The 10,712-nt window shown below is 36.3% G+C and overlaps 1 pseudogene; it reads right to left on the bottom strand.

Annotated features, from left to right (window-relative positions):
* Positions 1 to 8,373: 8,373 nt before the first annotated feature.
* On the bottom strand, positions 8,374 to 9,342 carry LOC141719023 (abscisic acid receptor PYL3-like; annotated as a pseudogene).
* Between the last annotated feature and the right edge of the window lie 1,370 nt (positions 9,343 to 10,712).

The raw sequence follows: 10,712 nt of genomic DNA, 5'->3' as shown, positions 1-10,712 counted from the left end.
TTTTTTTAATAAATTAACCATTATGGGTTTTAAGGCGATTCTTTCGCGAGTCCCCTACCAACTGCCTAACCCAATTTACATAATTGTTTCATACTCCAATTAGTCATTTAAGGGCCTTAACCAAGGTTTTAAAGTAAGGCGAGGGGTAATAGTTCGTTCGCGAAACGCCGTTACTTAAAACGGTCGTTTCTCCTAAACCATACATCAGATTCAAGCGAACCACGTATCAAAACGAATCTCATAACATGAACTATCTTAACCAAGATTTTAAAGTTAATAACAGAATAGTTAAGGAAAATCGGGCATTATGACATTTATATTTACGTGATTTCCAATTTAATTAACACTCTAAATTATCATCAATTCACTCACAACCACAAATACAACAATATTCAACCATCATACTACAAACTCAGTCCCCAACTCCAATTTTTATCAATTTATCCAACCAATCAAAGACCCAATATTCAAAACCAATACAAATCCACCAAAACTACTTATAATCAAACATCAAGCCTTAATACTAACAATGCTTCAATAAAACTTAATGGAATCATAAAATCAAAGCTAGGGTTTGAAGTTGATACCTTCCTTGGTAGGTTTTAAGTTGCTAGGAAGCCTTAGAGAGCCTTAATCTAACCTCCTACAAGCTTGATCTTTCGAAAGAAATCAAGAACACAAAGTTAGGTTTTGAAGTTTCTAAAAGTCAGATTAAAAGAACTGTCAAAACGAGGGTCTTACCATGCTTATTTGGATGAGACTTGTGAACAAGAGTTGTAGGCCATCTCAATACCTTTCTAAAGAGCTATAGAACATACTATTTGAGTGAGTATTGAAGGAGATATGGTAGTTTGAAGTTGCTGCTCTGGTTTTGGCCGAGAGCTTGCTTCTTTAAAATGAAAAGTCAAGTTTGTGTTATGATTTTTTTGTTTTGTTTCTTTGTTTATGGCTTGGCTAATTTTGAGGATTTACCATGGTAAAGAATGAATGGCTCACAATCAACCAACAACACACTTTTTTTTGTCATGCTTAGGTCATCATTCTTATGTCATCCAATTGCCATATGTCTTTTCCTTGTGGTTTGATGATGTCACAATCCTTGGCTTCTTGTACAAGCTTGTCTCTTGGTCGCTTATTTATTTTACGGTTCGTTTAACTTTCGTTCTCGTTCGTCGTTTGAGGGATCATATCCGGGATCTTATTACTTGGGTTCCCCTAAACCTTTCTCAATATTTTATATTTCTTTTAATGATCCCCTCTTAAAATCCTTGAATTTAAATACTTTTTATCCTGTCACCTTATACTCAATTCTTTCGGTATCTGGTGGATTTTCGGGAAAAAAATCAAAGTGTTCGGATTTGGATTCTGACGATCTTTAGATACACTTATTTACTTTATGGAGTACTAATACGATCTTAGAATATCAATAAAAGAACTCCTACATAGTGTGGCATGAAAAGTTTTCTTAATCAGCATAATCAGCAAAATCACTATTCATCAGTGTTTCAAAGATTCCAAAAAATGGGGTTATTACACTGGGTTACAAATTCAATTATAATGCGTTAACACTGTTTATATTTTGTGGACTTGTTGAGTAATTTTTGGCTCACCCCTTTTTGTTGTTATTCACCTTATTGTTTTCAGTTAAGAAGGAATATGAAACCCATCAGGACACGAGTGGTAAAGAAGCGGGTCAAGCCTCGGGATCCTCTCATACCCAAGGTGTTGATCCCAATTCAGGAAGAAAGCTTTGAGTTGCCCGAGCAGGTGGAGTGTTTATAGATAGTATGTGTGTTTGAATAAAACCTGAACTTAGTTTAAAAATAAATTAGATGATGGTTTATAATAAAGAGAGTTTGTGAGATTTTAAATGTTGGTTTGTAATAAAAGTAGTTAGTGATTCTTATTTTCATACTTCAACCTAAAAAGGTCCTGGTTAGTGTTAAAGGGGTTTAATTTCATTTCTTCATTATTTATTAATAAGTTTGTACAGGTTTGATGATTAGCTCGTAACCCCCAGACTTATACCACGGGTTTGGAGGGCGTTACAGTTTGGCATCAGAGCTGTAGGTTTGGTCCCTGAAAACAAGAACATTATGATTAAGATAGGATAGGGAGATCACATAAGATAGGGATAGTCAGATTAGGAAGAATAGTGTTAGGATTTAGGTCAGATTGGAATAGGAAAGTATAAATATTAGGATTGTCTAGTGACCTTTTCTTTTCTTTGGTATATTATCAGATGGCATCTTCTGGTTATTCTGCATCTTCCGAGAGGACAATCACTAGGCTAACAGCACCAGTTATACCTCCAGTATCTTAGTATATGTTTCCTCCTTTACCACCTCCACCACCATTGCCACAGGAGCCGGTACCACCACTTCAGGGGATAGTTCATGACCCTATAGATATGTTTGATCCCTTTGAGTTCTTCGAGCCGATGGTTCCTTTACCTATTGAGCATCAGTTTATACCGGGTATTGAGCAGGAGTTACCACCACCACCATTGTTACCTCCTATACCAGTGCATGCCCCAGAGCTGGACATAGTTCAGATGATTCCAGTCAAGGGGATGGGAGAGCATGATGTGGATCTACAGCTAGGATTACCACAGCAGGGTGGAGGTATTCTGAGGGTCCCTTCACAGGAGTCAGTAGGTCAGGTTGCTCAGCCGCATATGGTACCATACCATGAGTATAGAGTTATGAGGGATGATATGGAGTATTGGAGGGCACAGTGTCGAGAGATTATGCATTTGTTTGATCAGAGGGACAGAGGACCGTTAGCGGCCCTACAGCCAGATTACTACATGAGGCAGCGACTACAGTCGGTGTTGATGAGCCCTACTTGGGAGCTTGATGATTTGACTTATGATGGACCTCCTTCTTCTGCAGAGTTCTACAGGGTTTTCCGCTTGGCACAAACTTTGGTCCAGGCACTTAGAGAGGAGCTTAGGCATATTCCGCCTGGGTTCTGAGACAGGGACAGTTGAGACAGTGACTTCAGGGTATAGATGTATATAGAGCTAGCATAGTATAACCTAGTGAGTAGTGTGTATGTATGTACTAGTAGTTTAACCTGTAGTAGGTTTTTGACCTGTAGTGGTAGTATGACTTGTAGCCGCGGTGATTACCAGCAGAGCGAGACTTTTTGTATCAAGCATTTACACCTGAGGCTGGTGTCATATATATAAACTGAACTTTTCAAATTTCTTTTATATAAATTTCAGTCTTTACAGTTTTACAGCATTTACTTTCACTTTATTTTTTTACAGCTTTCCATATTATAATTCCTGTTAAAAAAAAGAAGAAGAAAGAAACAGAAAAGAAAAGAATAAACATTTTATTTAACTGTTTACATTTCCGGTTTTTACATTCAGTAACTGTTTTCTTTATATAAACCATGTTATTAATGCAGGATAAATTGTTATCTTACCTACTGTCAATTGTTTATTAAACTGTTAAAGAAATATCACTTGTTTTATTATCAGAAGAAGATGGCACCAAAAAGAAAGACTAGGGCTGAGACCTTTAACAGCAATTCCGAAGGTCAGACTAATGAGACCATGAACCAAATGTTCCATCTGATGCAACAACAGATGGTAATGATGCAGCAGCAGATGCAACATCAGCAACAACAGATACAATAACAAATGTTACAACAGCCACCTCATCCTGAGCCTCAATTACCACCAGTATTACATGTTGTTACTTTTAAGCAGTTTTAGTCAGTTAAACCTCCAGAGTTTGATGGGTATACTGATCCTATTAAAGCTACCACCTGGTTAAAAGAAATAGAGAAAGCGTTTGCACTAGTGAAGGTAGGTGAGGACCAGAAGACTGATTTTGCTAGTTACTTGCTGAAGGGAGAGGTAAATTATTGGTGGGAATCTAAAAAGGCTTTAGAAGGTGAAGATGTTGTTGCTTGGGATAGGTTCAAAGAATTATTTTTAGAGAAGCATTTTCCTCGCTATGTAAGGAATCAGATGCAGATAAAGTTTTTAGAGTTGAAGCAGGGAAGTATGTCTGTGACAGAGTATGAAGCCAAATTTAATGAATTGGCTAGGTTTGTTCCGGAACAGGTGGACACTGAAGATAAACGAGTTCAAATATTTCAAGAAGGATTACGACCATAGATACGCGGAGAGGTTGCAGTTTTTGAATTAACAACATATACCGCTGTAGTCCAGAAAGCTTTGATCATCGAAGGGGAAAGTGAAAGATCTCAACGAGACAGAGGACAGGGAAGTTTCCAAGACCGTTCCAGCAGGAAGTCGGGATTTCAAGCCCGGGCAAATTTGAATTTCAAAAGGATAAGACAGGGTACACAAAAAGCAGGTAATCATTTCCAAGCCCCCAAACAGCAGGGAATTGTTAAGGTTCCAGTGCTGTATTGCAAAACTTGTGGACGCAAGCATACCGGAGTACGTATTAAAGCAGATGTGACATGTTTCAAATGCAAGCAGAAAGGGCACTACTCTAACTAATGTCCAACAGGAAAAACAGCAGAAATCACTTGCTATCAATACGGAAAGAATGGGCATATCGCTAGGAATTGTAAAGGACCGGCAATGGCAGCCAGTATTCCGAAAGTATTGGCATTACCTCCGCCACCACCGCCGAATCAACCCAAAGCAAGGACTTTTAATATGACAATAAAAGAAGCAGTGCAGAGTCCAAGTGTGATTGCAGGTACGCTTTTGGTGAACTCCGTAGATTCAAAAGTATTAATTGATTATGGAGCTACTCGTTCATTTATTTCTGAAGAATTTCTTGATAAGTTACATTGCGAAATCGAATGGTTGGGCGAGATGTTAATTATAAAATTAGTGAATGACGACCAAGTTCCAGTAGATCGAGTATGTCCTGCGTGTGATGTAGAAATAGCTGGACATCATTTCTCTGTAGACTTAATTCCTTTTAAGCTAGGAGAATTCGATGAGATTTTGGGAATGGATTGGTTAGCATGCCATAAGGCTCAGATAGATTGCACGAATAAGAAAATGAAGTTGCGAACTGCGGAAAATGCAACTGTAATATTCAAGGGCAAAAAATAGTGGAATAAATTTCTCACTGTGATGCAGACTAAACGATTGCTTTGACAAGGATGTGAGGCGTACATAGCTTACGTGTTAGATACTGAAAAAGGAAGTCCTAGAATAGAAGACATTCCAGTAGTATGCGAATTTCCAGACGTCTTTCCAGACGAGCTTCCAGGGTTACCGCCAGATCGAGAAATCGAGTTCACGATTGATCTAGCACCAGGCACAGAACCAGTTTCGAAAGCTCCGTATCGAATGGCTCCAGTTGAGATGAAAGAATTATCAACGCAACTGCAAGATCTTTTAGACCGAGGCATCATACGACCTAGTGTATCCCCATGGGCACTACTAGAAATATGGGATCATACATCGGTTCAGAACCGATATTAAAAAAAATCTGAACCGATGTCTTCGCGTGTGATGTTAAATGTCATCAGCCTTTGACATTGGTTAACAGACGATGTCTATTACAGTGCTATACATCAGTTTTAATATTAAATGTGATGTCTTTGTAACAAATTTCAGCTTATATTACAGTATTTTTAGGTGAATATGAGTATATTGTGAGGTATTTATCCATTAAAACATGAAACCTACAAACTCTAAAAGCCATTTATTAAAATTCTTTCAAACAAACCGATGTGAAATGCTAGATCAGACATCGGTTAGATTAGTTGTCCGATGTGAAGTGTTTGATCAGACATCGGTTAAATTAGCCCCCCGATGTGAAATGATGGATAAGACATGGGTGTTCTTCACGAAACCGATGTTAAATCTTTTTGTTTAACATCAGCCAATTTCTCTAACCGATGTTATTTGACTTAAAATACATTGAGTTTCTTTTCAGAACTGATGTCAAATGACTATTTCACATCGGTTTTTAGTTCTTTTTTGTTTAATATTATTTTACATGATGTCTTTTGTACATTTTTTACATCGGTTACATTTACCATTGTGATGTTAATGTGGTGTAAATTACATGCCATCCTAGTCCTGTTTTACAGCCACATGAACCAATTGCATTTACACAACAAAAAAATACCAAACAATGCAACATTCAACCAAAAACATCCAACAGAAACATTAAACTACATTAATACCAAATTTCTTAACATACAATATTCCAACAACCAATTCGGACATACATTCCAAGTCTAAAATAAACATTTCAACCTATAAAAATAAAATTACTTAGTTATCCAGACTCTTTTAACTAAGGACTTGTCAAGAGTTTATACATGACCAAAAAAAATTAAAGTAAAACGCATACTTGAATACACAAGTTCAGGAATGGGCTAATCTCTTTCTTCAAGCTATCACAGATTAGTCTATATATTTTTTCAATACAAGCCGTTAAGTGCTGCTTACACAACAGAGCCGTATACTTGATTTCTATTTTCAATTGTGTGTTTGGCTTTCCCTCCATTCCACTGTACCCACTAGAAATTCCCCTTCCCATTGAAGATGCACGAAAACCCTGTACATATAAGTAGACTTTTAAAAATTGAGTTAACTACATTTATATGGTAATTTCCTATTATAAAAATTAGGCATAAGATCAGCTGTAACTTGAGTTTTGAGTGATGAGGCTAACTTACAGGAGACAAAACTACATCTCCTATTCTATTATTTCAAGAAACTGGTAAGTTTTCTTGCTGCAATAATAAAGTTGGTCACTAAATTTGTGAATTATCTTTAAGGAACAATAATGTTTTATAAATAAGTATATGCAGTAATGCATGACAAATGTGATGAAACTGTCTATTTTAATAGGTCTGAGAAGATTTGGGCTAAAGGTGTTATCCATGTGCACGAAGGGGTTACACGCAAAAAAATTCAAATATGTTCTTATCACCTACTCAAATTGAGAACATTGAACAATATATCACATATTTTTGCAGGACTAAGTTTAGCAAACATAGTTGCCCAGATTCAAAGAAAAACTAAAATAGACATTTAGGTACTTTCTGGACATAGTATAGATACAACTTACAACTACATCAACTACAATTAGCTGACTCTATCAAGTTTTTATATAATATAATTAAAAAAAATCCATTTACTGCACAACATAACACATTGACATACAAACCACTTGGAAGTATTAGAGAACTCACGTCTTCATATGGGCATGAAACAAGTCCTTTTCTATGATGTCCAGAAAGGCCTGCAAATTATTAGCAATTCATAAAAAAATTAGGAAATTGCACACTAATTGAGTGATTCAGTGGCAGGAACTTGTAAGCATAATTTTCCTTGTGCTGAGAAAATATCAAAACTCTGTGTTGTCAAATAATCAGAGAGCCTTCAGAATTTGATGCTTCCAGACCAATCCCGCACTCTTCCAATATTTGCTGAAGGGCCACTAATTTTGGAGAGTGATGCAGCTTATGAAGTTCTGAAGCAATATCAGCACCAGTAGGGAAGTGATATGGCAGAAGTTTAATGAGAGAATCTGGAGTCTTTTCACCAACAACAACCAACGGATGACTACAAAGTTTTAGCAGGAACTGAAGTGCCTGAAAGAGATGAAGCATAAAAAGGAAATGAAGAGCATATCAAGATAAAAAGGGATATAAAAGTCTGAAGTACATGTTTCAAAATTTACCTAGAATTTGATGCTTCCATCACAAGTGCCCCTGCTTCAGCATCCTTGTCTGAGCATTTAGAATCTCTCGCTGCCAGCAAGGGTTTTCCATAAGTGGCTTGGAACTGTGAGAATGACATCAAATAACATGTACTTGAGCACATACCACTATAGCAAGAATTATATCATTTTTCACATATGCTAAAAAGATTTACAATGTTATAAGATAAAGTAACATTTTGAAAAACCGGGTTTAGAGAGGTAATCATATTAGAGGGGTTCTATTGTACTAATGTCCTGATTCAGACAAATTTTTAAATTAATTTAAAGAGTTTATTAATTTAGAGGGATTCGACTGTACCAAGCAGTTTCAATATAACATCAGATACCAAGCTAACCAGTTTGTAGATCCACTACGAGTTAAAAAAAACAACAGTTATATTATTTATCAGTCATCCATAAATATCATACAAATAATACAGCCCCAACTACTGGAAACAGATTAGAACATACTTGTCTATCGGTACCAAGAAACCCCGGCATTAGAAAGTCAAAAAGGGACCACAGATCCAAGACATTATTCTGAAATCCAAGTAAGAGTCGGATAAATCATCAGATATATAGTAAGATAAATCGCCAGATAAATAGTACTGATTACTTGCACTCCACAAAGCTTGTAAAATCTTAAAAATCTTGAGATTATGAAAAGAACTACATTCTTATCCCGTTCCTTTTACTTATGAGCTTAAACATGACGGCGATTCAGCATGGCCATCCTCTCAGACACTTCTACCAGCGATTTAAGGTTGCAATTAATTAGAGCCGTAACATAGCAAGTCTCTTCTTTGGTGTTACCTTCGGGCACATCGACCACAAATGATTCAATGACTAGGGTGCCAGCTCTCCCATCAATGACCTACGGATGGACAGTAATGAGGAATTTATTGGCACCTAAATGTAAGACTGATGCAGTAGTACAAATGATCTACAAGAATAGATTTGTTTTACCTTGAGCCTGTGATCACCACCAACAATTTTTACACCAAGTATATGCTTAGTATCATCAAGTAGTTCCAACCTTTCGGTGCTTTTGGTGGCTGGAAGACCTGACTTGATATTCACCTCTCTAACACTTCCAATCATGAGGTCCCCCTGCACGACACACCTGCTAACAAAGGGCTTATACTTCCGCGGTTGATCGAATCTCCTAACCAGTGACCATACCTGATAAACGAATACACATGGTCAGAAAACAAAACACCTTTACAACCAAATTTGCATAAACAAAATTTTAATTTGTTTCACCCAAAAAAATAGCAGACAAATAATGTGCCTAAACATTTAAAGTCAACATGAGAAATTCTTATACTTGTTGATTTCTAAACAATTAGAGAATCAGAAAGTAAAGTAGTACCTTAATAATCTAATAAAAATACATTCATGAAATCCCAAAACTGGATACAAAAATAAAATTGCAAACATAATCGAATAATTTGGTAGGTGATTTGATCTTTCAATTCCATGTGTTATCGTGCAGATTACAATTGCATAAAAAATACATACATATAAAGAGAGGAGGGGGGATGATAAAGAAAGTTACAATATCAACAGGAGCTTTGATGTGTTTGGTAACAGAAGAAGAGCACTGATGAGCAGCTGGATCATGTTTATGCTGTCATTTCACACACTCAACACTACTACTGCTATTTTCCATTTTTCCCAATAAATTTCAAGTGCTCACTTCTTCAATTCAATCAATCCCTCTTTGTCATCTTAACAAGCTAACTTACGGTAACAAAAGTACCTGACAAAAAAACAATCACCTAATAATTTAAAATGTGCATCAGATACATTATAAAGAAAACGCAGAATCCCAGGTAAAAATCATATATACCAATCATGAATTTTCCGCAAAGAAGAATATAAAAAATCGAAACTTGGGTAGTTACACAAACTAAATGAATTAACAAAAGAACAAAATAAGAAAAATATCAGTATCACTTTCAAGATGGGCATATTACCGGTCACTAATAAATAGTCCAGTAACATCAGCAGAAGTAGACGACAACAGAAGTAGACGACAATTTGATAAGAAAATTCCCAGTAATTTTCACAAACAGTTGTTGTGCAATATCAATTAAGTAGAAGTATCTCAAGATCGACACTTTCAAATCTACAAAAGTTCGATAAACTTGCAGTATTCAACTAAATCAACAACGTTTAGACGAAAAATCAATCAATCGGAACAATACGAAGAACTTCAGATCAATAATATAGATAACACAAACATCCATACATATGAACAAAAAAGATAATTCAACACAAAATCAGCCAATATATTAAATTGCACATATAATAAAATATAAAAATTAACATATGTAACACAAGAGATAGAATTACCTTAAACTTGATTCAAACCCTAAAGGCCCAAATTGAACTCGAATGAAGCCCCAAACTTGAAACAGGTCCTAATTTTGAAATCAGCCCTGAGAAAGAGAGAAATATTGAATCAATTGAAAAAACCCTAAAATAAGGGTGCCCATATGTGTAAGAAAGAGAAGAGAGGGGAGTGAAGAGATGTGTATATAATAAAGAAGTAAGTGTGTGTTCACATACAGTGTGTGTATAGCGGAGAGGGATAGAGAGAGGGGGAGGGACGTACAGAGAGGGGGAGGGAGGGAGATGTACACAAGAACTCGACTATATTTTTGGAACGAAATTCATGGTCCTTTTCAAGATCTAAAGCCACTATTTAGGTCTAACCTTACCAATTTGAAGTTTAGTTTGCTCTAATTTGAAGCTCCAAACCTTGAATTAGAATTGTGGCTAAAATTAGGGTTTCGGCGAAAAGAGAGAAGAGACGGTGAGAAGATGAGAGATGAGATGAGATGAGAGGTAAGAAGACTAAGAGAGAAGTAGGGGAGAGATGAGAGAGATATGAGAGGTGAGAGAGACGAGAGATACGAGCACGGGAGTTATTTTGGAAAAGGGGGGAATAAGGTTAGTGAAATTTTGTTAAAATTAAAGGGGGGGGAAAGTATGCTGAAACCGGGGGAAAAAAGACAAGTAATTTTTATTTTTTTT

This window comes from Apium graveolens, chromosome 4, assembly GCF_009905375.1.
Source record: "Apium graveolens cultivar Ventura chromosome 4, ASM990537v1, whole genome shotgun sequence".
NCBI lineage: Eukaryota > Viridiplantae > Streptophyta > Magnoliopsida > Apiales > Apiaceae > Apium > Apium graveolens.
This window is presented reverse-complemented; position numbering and strand designations above follow the sequence as displayed.